Here is an 8,480-nt window from a genome sequence, read left to right as displayed (position 1 = left end):
AGCCCGGGGGACTTGCAATATTTGTTTGGGAGAGGACACTGATGTAGGTTTCACACACAAAATGCCGGTGGAACGCAGCAGGACAGGCAGCATCTATAGGGAGAAGCGCTGTCGACATTTTGGGCTGAGACGTTGACAGCGCTTCTCCCTATAGATGCTGCCCGGCCTGCTGCATTCCACCAGCATTTTGTGTGTGTTGCTTGAATTTCCAGCATCTGCAGATTGATTTCCTCGTGTTTGACTGATGTAGGTTTGTTTCTTCTGTGAGCAGATTTAAAGAATTTTGTGGAGCATGCCAAGCCTCATAAACATATAGGAATGTAACGATCACTGCATGCTTTCAGGCCTTGAGTTATAATTTGAGATCTTGATTTTTCAGTCGTCCTCCTTTCTAACAGAAGGATGAAGGCAGCAGTGATTTTCATCACTGATGTGAACCTCCACTGAGATGTGGCACTGGATGTATGAGAGGTGGCCCACAGTCTCATTATGAACCTGTATTATTGATGTGAGTGTTTAGTTGAAGTCCCATCCTTCTACTTATTTTTCTGGTGAACCAGCTAATGTTGACTTGGAATTCAGCCTCCAAGCATGTGTATACCTAAGTTGTCCCACTAATCCAGCTCAGCTACTAAGTGTGGAGTGGTGTTGCTTTTGGTGTGGAGATATTTCAGTTTAAACGATGTCCTATTAGTCCTGAAAGTTACAGTCCCTTCAGCGGGACAGTTGTTGGAGTTGAGGTGCAGCATTACAGCTAGAAAGATTGGAAAGCAAATCACTTGACACCAATCACTCTGAGATTGGACCATTTGTGGACCGTCAGTCAAGACCAGGGCTTACAGACTGTCAAACAAGTGTCAGATGGAGATTAATTTTTGAGGACAGTCAAATTTGAGGAGGACATTTCATTCCCTCCTTAGATTGACATATTCCAAGTTTTATGAAATAATAAAGGAGAAGCTGCTGCTGATCCTCACATTTTTCTTGGCATTATTGCACTGTAAAAATTATAACCAGATAGATAAAATCCATGCCATAAATCCAAAAGCAGCTCTTCAGCTGCTGGGACGAGAAGGTTGAGGAAGATCCCGTTAATGACTTCCACTCTACCAGACAAGAAGTGGACCTTAGTACAGTTATTTGTCTTTATTACAAGAAATAAATGATTGAATGTTTCATTTAAAAGAGCATCAAAACTTAATAATGCCTAATAAACACATAATTACACTCTAACTGATAATTAATTTACAAAATCAGAAAAATATCTCTTGGAATTTGAATTGGGGGTTGTTCCATATTTGTATGAACTTAGTTTAATTTGTTTGATTAATGTTTTTTGAATGAAGTATTTCATCAGGTGCAGTACATATTGTTATTGTGAATTCAGCAACATTGCCATTTAAAGAATCAATCAGCTGAACTGATCTATGCATATTTTGTGTGAATTATACTGATCGTCAATATCCATCGGTGTTGCAATTTGACCTTTCTGATCATGCTGATATCTGAACTTTTTTTTTAACATATCAGAACATAACGAGAGACAATTGAGTCAATTGCATCCTCTGGCAAGGCATCATTTTCACCATTTTGAGGATATTACACACAGCTGCCAGGAGCTGTTCACCTTAATAGCTCAGCAACTCCAACAGAAAATGCTAAATGTACTGAGAGAAGAACAGTTTCCAATCCAAGGTCATTTCATTACAGCCAGGAGAACTAAGAGATAAACGGTAAGACCGTGGGAGGGGGTTGAGGGTATGAGTCGTGGAAGTGAAGGAAAGACCTAAAGCAAAAGTGTGTGAGAGAGGGTAGAAGGTAGGATATGTATATTCCTTTATCTCTTGGTCTGCTTTGACAGATTGGTCTATGTACCTGGATCCAGCATCACAAAATGTAATCATAATTTTTACCACTTTCAAAAGTATCCAATTTTGACAGAAGAAAAAGTGTGTCACATGAAAATGTTGAGTTTGAAGGCAGCAATATGTCAACATGTTGTAAGATGGTGGCATGTTTTGATGCAGTGGCCTCTCAGAGACCTACCAAAGGTGCATTTGTGTTTTTATATGTTTTTTTTAATGATTGCAAGATGAAGCTGGACTCAGATGCTGCAGATCTACACCATCAGCGAGTTCCACATTGGTGGAGGAGCTGGACTTGGTACGGACCGTGTTACTGCCTGCCACAGGAAGTCATCGAAGTCTGTGCACAAAAGCTGTGTGTGCGCAGTCGAACAACGAGTGATTGTCTTGAACCTTACTCTTGTGATTGCAGGACTCCATTGGACATTGGTCATGTAAAATGCTGCAAGTCTGTTTCCCTGTTTGTTGGAAAGATAGACAGAGGAACTGCATTGTAGTGAGGATTAGGCCACAAGCTGACGGCTGGCCTGGTGCAGCAGTCCAGGAGAGGAGAAAGCAGAGGCAATGTAGTGTGACATTCATGCTGGGTTGGCGACTACTTCCTTCTGTTTGTGCTGCCCTCCAGTGCTCGACTGGTGGAATGAAAAGCTGGATTGCATGCTTGTGTATGTATGCTCTGCCGAGAACTACTTGTTTTTGCCAAAGCATCCATGCACCACCAACTTACAAGGCATATGATTTGGTCTATTTTTTTTGTGTGATTGTAAGTTTACTTGATATCTTCTATGTGCTGTATGTACCTTGTGCTGTGTATGATTGTTGGCACTTTGTTTTGTACCTTAGCCTGGAGTAACTTTATTTCATTTGGCTGTATTCATCTATGGTTGAATGACAATTCAACTTGAAATTGAATAGCAGACTTCCGGTTAAGATGGTGGTAGCTTAAGTCGCTAAAACGATTGCTCCACTCCATTTCATATACCTGCATTTATTTCTTACTCTTCCTCCCACTATTGAAGTTGCTGGCTGCACAATGAGTGTATCTAAGCTTACTAAATTGGCAAAAAAAGACACTCCATCGGGAGCAACTTTGAGTGAAATTGTGTTGCTGTTAGGACAAACCCGACAAGATATGTTTTCTCAATTTAGTTCATTGGAACTGAAACTGGATAAAATCAACTCTACACTGGAGAATCACGCACAACGTTTATCACATGTTGAAGAAGTCACGGAAAAAACTAGACTGTTGTTTTAAAGACCTGGAAAGAGTTTGCTCTACCCTAAAGGAGCATAATAGCAAGTTAACTCTTAAAGTTATGGACCTTGAAAGCAGGTGTAGATGCCAAAGTCTTTGAATTCTCGGCTTGCCTGAGACTGTTGAAGGGGGATCTCCTGTCGAATTTTTCTCAAACTTTCTATGTGAGATTTTTGGAAGTGAAATACTTTCCAGTCCTCCAGAGATTGATTGAGCGCACCGTATCTTTACATCTCGCTCAGTGGATGGCCAGAGACCACGTCCAGTGATAATTCGCCTCCATTGTTACCAAATCAAGGATTTACTAATTAAAGAAGCTCGCCGATGTAAAATGCTTCAATATGAAGGTCATGCTATCAGTTTAGTAGAGGACTATGCACCTCAAGTTATGAGTCAATGTGCTGAATACAGAGAAGTAATGAAAGTTCTCTACGATCGTGGACTTCATCTGTCTCTCGCCTATCCAGCCCGCCTCCGAATCAAGCTTAGGAACGGCGATTTTAAACGTTTCGATTCAGTTGCAGAGGTGCAGACCTTCATTGATAGCCTGTCTGCTACTTCGAGTTCCTCAGATACGATATGATATGATTTTTTTTCTTTTCAGCCTTTTTCGTTTCTGTTTAGATAAAGGTTATTTTTTTTCTAATATTCTAATCTTTATTTCTATCTTTTTCATTATCCATTTAACTCAATATATTTTGATACGATGGATTTCTATTTTTCAGTATGGGCATTTTCATTTTCATTAAATAGAGCTGACTGTGAAACTATGTAATTAGACACCTCTTAAAGGTCTTTGGAGACTTTATTTCAAAATGGAGTCGGTGTTGCATTTAAAAATTGATATCGATTTGTGAAGTGACGACATCTTTGAATGGTTTTTTGTTTTTCTTTTCAGGCTTCAGTCTCCAATTTCTACAAATCTTGATATTTTCTTTTTTAAATTTAAAATGTAGCTGTTGTCGCATCTATTTAATTAGTAGCTTAATTATGTTGCATTGTCCTATTGAAGTTTTTTTTCCATTTTCTCAATTTTAGTTTCTATCTTACATAATTTTAGTTCTTTAAAGGTGATGATTTTTTTTCTCTCCGGTTAGATTATTTTAACCTTAAGCAGCAGTTGATGTTGTACCTTTAAACTCAGTTTCAGGTTTAGATCAAATTCCTCTCAAATGGATTTTTCTTTGGTGGTTTTTTTTCCTTTTCAAGATGCTATTTGTGTTTTTTTTCTTATTTTTATGATTCAATTGGATTACTTTGATGTTAAAGTTTTTTTCTGTATAACTGAATTTATAGATTATCTGTTTTTTGGTTTATCAACTCTAGCGGGAAGGTTGGGGTAAAGTTTTTTTTTTAGACCATTATTATACTTTAAGATTTACAAACTTTGAATGTATTGTTTTTTTCTTGTTAAGGTAAATCTTTGTTTGTAACACTTAAAGCTTTTTGGTGTTTATTTCCATTACTGTATCAACAGTTGGAGTGGAGATAATTAAGATGTTACCTAATTGGAAGTCCAGTAGGGGGTTAGTTTTTCTCGGGGAGAGCTTGCTGCTTTATATTTGCAGCTTTCCTGTTGTAGGTTTAGAGGGTGTGGGTGGGAACTCCAATGCTAATATTATATATGGAATTTTGACATATTTGTACTATACAGGATGTAATTTCATCCTGTTTTTTTTTTCTTCTATACTTTTGCCCCAGAATTACATATAAATTTCAGATATGGTTTAATGCCTGCTATCCTTTTTTTTTGTCAGCTGGAATGTTAAGGGTTTGAATCATCCGGTTAAAAGGGGGAGAGTGTTTGCACATCTTAAACAGCTTAGAGCAGAGGTAGTCTTTTTACAAGAAACACATATTCGTCACTCAGATAATTCTCATCTTATGGCACGATGGGCAGGACAACACTTTCATTCAACTTTTCAAGCCAAGGCCAGGGGCGTTTCAATTCTTATAAACAAAAATGTTTCTTTTGAGCTTCACAATAAGATATCTGATCCTAATGGTCGTTTTATTATTGTTTCGGGGAAACTTTATAATACACGGGTGGTCTCAGCCAACTTTTATGCTCCTAACTCGGATGATGTAGGGTTTTTTGACTGTTTTTTTTTCTTCATTGCCAGAACTAAGTTCATACTCTCTTATATTCAGTGGTGACTTTAACTGCTGGTTGGATTCAGTTTTGGACAGATCTTCTTCTATCCCTAGTCAATTAAGTAAATCTGCTTTATTTATTCAATCTTTTCTTTCTAATTATAGAATATCTGATATTTGGCGTTTCTTTCATCCACATGAAAGAGATTACTCCTTTTTCTCACAAGTTCACCATACATTTACTAGAGTCGACTATTTTTTAATTGATAATCAATTGATCCCATCCGTCCATTCTTGTGACTATAAGAGTATATTGATTTCAGATCATGCCCCACTTACATTGTCCATAATTCTCCCTGGCCTCCCTCAAGTAAATAAACACTGGTGTTTTAATCCGACCTTGTTGTCGGATAACGACTTTGTAAAATTTATGGAGAATCAGATAACTTTCTTTTTAAATACCAATGCACTACCGGAAACCTCTAGTCAGGTGGTTTGGGACGCAATGAAAGTATATCTAAGAGGTCAAATAATTTCCTACACAGCAAATTTGAAAAGAAAGACACAAAGAATGTTTAGAACTGATCAGTCAGATTAAAGCTATAGACCAATTATACACCCAGGTCAAGGTTATATAAGAAAAGAATGGAAATTCAAACTAAATTTAATCTTATTTCTACTTATCCGATTGAACGCCAACTTTTGGGCAGTCGGAGTAAGTTCTATATTCACAGGGATAAAGCTGATAAGTCCTTAGTTAACCAACTTAGACTCTCTAAAGCAAAACAACACATCACTAAAATTCAAATGAGTAATGGGAATATTAGTGTGGACCAGTCTGAAATTAATGATACATTCAGGAATTTTTACTCTCAACTTTACACCTCTGAATCTTTTAATGGTAATACTACTGTTATGCAATTTTTAGATCATTTAAATATTCCTAAACTTTCTTCTGATCTTAAACATAAATTGAATGAGCCATTATCCTTAGAGGAAATATCCTCTGCTATTTCTGCTTTGCAGCCTGGTAAATCTCCTGGTCCTGATGGGTTCTCTACAGAATTTTATAAATCATTTTCCTCATTGCTCTTATTCCAACTTAGTTTAGTTTTTTCTGATTCTTTTAAACAAAATAAATTGCCTGCATCATTTGATGAGGCTTGTATCATTCTTTTAGCAAAAAAAGGCAAGGATCCATTAGAATGTGCTTCATACAGGCCGATTTCTCTATTAAATGTAGATGCTAAAATTTTAACTAATGTTTTGGCCCGCAGGCTGGAGACTACTTTACCCTTAATTATCTCTGAGGATCAATCTGGCTTTATTAAAAATCTCCTTCTCTTTTTCAACATTAGACGTCTTTTTAATATTCTATATTCATCTTCATCAGGGACCCCTGAATGTGTTATCTCTCTTGATGCCAAAAAGGCATTTGATCGGGTGGAGTGGCACTATTTATTTGCGGTTTTAGAAAAATTTGATTTTGGATATAATTTTATTAAGTGGATTAAGTTACTATATTCCCATCCAATTGTATCAGTTTTGACTAATTCCCAGCAATCCCAACCGTTTGATCTTAAACATGGCACCCGACAGGGATGCCCTTTCAGCCTTCTGTTATTTGATCTGGTTATCGAGCCATTGGCAATTGCGTTTTTCAGTTGTACTGAACTGACTGGGATCTGGAGGGGCAGTTTTGAGCACAAAGTCTCTCTATACGCCGATGATTTGTTACTTTTTATATCAAACCCGACCACCTCCTTACCTTTGTTGTTTTCACTTCTCAATAAATTTAGTCAGCTATCCGGATACAAACTTAATCTACATAAGAGTGAACTTTTTCCGATAAATAAGGAAGTACAAGAATTAGAATTTTCATAACCTCCCTTTTAAAGTAGTAAACAATTGTTTTGCTTATCGTAACAAGGAACTATAATCGACTGTTCGATGAGAATTTCAATAATCTTTTAAATTTGACAAAACAGAGATTAGCACAGTGGTCACCTCTATCCATGTCTTTAATTGGGCGAATTAATGTAATTAAAATGTATATTCTCCCTAAATTTTTATACTTATTTCAATCTTTACCTATATTTATTCCTAATTTTTTTTTGATTCTTTAGATTCTATTATCTCGTCATACCTATGGAAGGGTAAACAGCCCAGACTCAATAAAGCTCATCTCCAAAAGCCTAAAAGAGAAGGTGGCTTGGCATTGCCTAATTTTCATTCATATTATTGGGCGTCCAATATTTGTAATATTATCTTTTGGTCCTACTTTTATAATAAGTCTGTTTGTCCAACATGGGTGGCAATGGAATTAAACACTTATAAGAACTTATCTATTCCAGCTTTACTTGGATTTGTTCTTCCTTGCCAATTGCCAAAATCTATTATTAATCCTGTAATCAGGCATACTCTGAGAATATGGGCTCAATTTAGAAAATACCATGGTCTTTATAGTTTTTCCCTCTCTAGTCCTATTCTATACAAACATTTATTTCAACCGTCTATGCAGGATTCCACATTCCAAGACTGGTGTAGGAGAGGTATCAGGCGTTTTGAAGATCTTTTTATAGACAATCAGTTTGCGTCTTTTGAACAGTTGTCTATAAAGTTTAATTTACTGAATACTCATTTTTTTTTTAGATATCTTCAAATTAGACATTTTATTAGCACTTTAATACCACATTTTCCTGAACAACCTGATAAGAATGTTGTAGATTTGTATCTTCAAATGAACCCCTTGGGCAAAGGCGTAATTTCTACTATTCGTGTTAAATTTATTATTCTCAGACGAGCCCCTTGTGGTAAAATTAAAACTGCTTGGGAGCTTGACTTAGGTTTTTCTTTGTCCGTCAAGGTTTGGGATTCAATTTCTAAATCCGTCAATTCAATCTCTTTTTGTGCTCGTCATTGTCTCCTGCAGTTTAAAGTCGTCCACAGGGCTCATATGCCCAAAACCAAATTGGCGAAGTTCTATCCTGATATTAGTCCCTGGTGTGACAAATGCAAAGGAGGTGAGGCCTCCCTTTTCCATTTGTATTGGGCCTGTCCTACTCTGGAAAAATTTTGAAAAGATGTTTTTTTTAACTTTATCTTCTATATTAAATTGTCATTTGGAACCTGATTCTTTGATCGCTCTTTTTGGTATTCTTCGAGACCCTGACGAGCATTTGACCCTGGCTAAACAATGAACATTGTCTTTTGCCTCTCTTCTAGCCAGACAAGCAGTACTCCTTAAGTGGAGAGATGTAGTTCCC

General features: G+C 36.8%; 1 protein-coding gene across 1 annotated transcript in view; it reads left to right on the top strand.

The window, feature by feature from the left end:
- Positions 1-1,628: 1,628 nt before the first annotated feature.
- The window catches only part of csmd2 (CUB and Sushi multiple domains 2), an 896,539-nt gene continuing 889,687 nt past the window's right edge, over positions 1,629-8,480 (top strand). The window contains exon 1 of the mRNA XM_073034487.1: positions 1,629-1,733. The gene's annotated coding sequence lies outside the window, so the exon portion shown is untranslated. The remainder of the gene's footprint in view (positions 1,734-8,480) is intronic.

This window comes from Hemitrygon akajei, chromosome 32 (genome assembly GCF_048418815.1).
Source record: "Hemitrygon akajei chromosome 32, sHemAka1.3, whole genome shotgun sequence".
Lineage (NCBI taxonomy): Eukaryota > Metazoa > Chordata > Chondrichthyes > Myliobatiformes > Dasyatidae > Hemitrygon > Hemitrygon akajei.
Note: the sequence above shows the minus strand (reverse complement) of the source record. Positions and strands in the feature narration are given on the sequence as shown.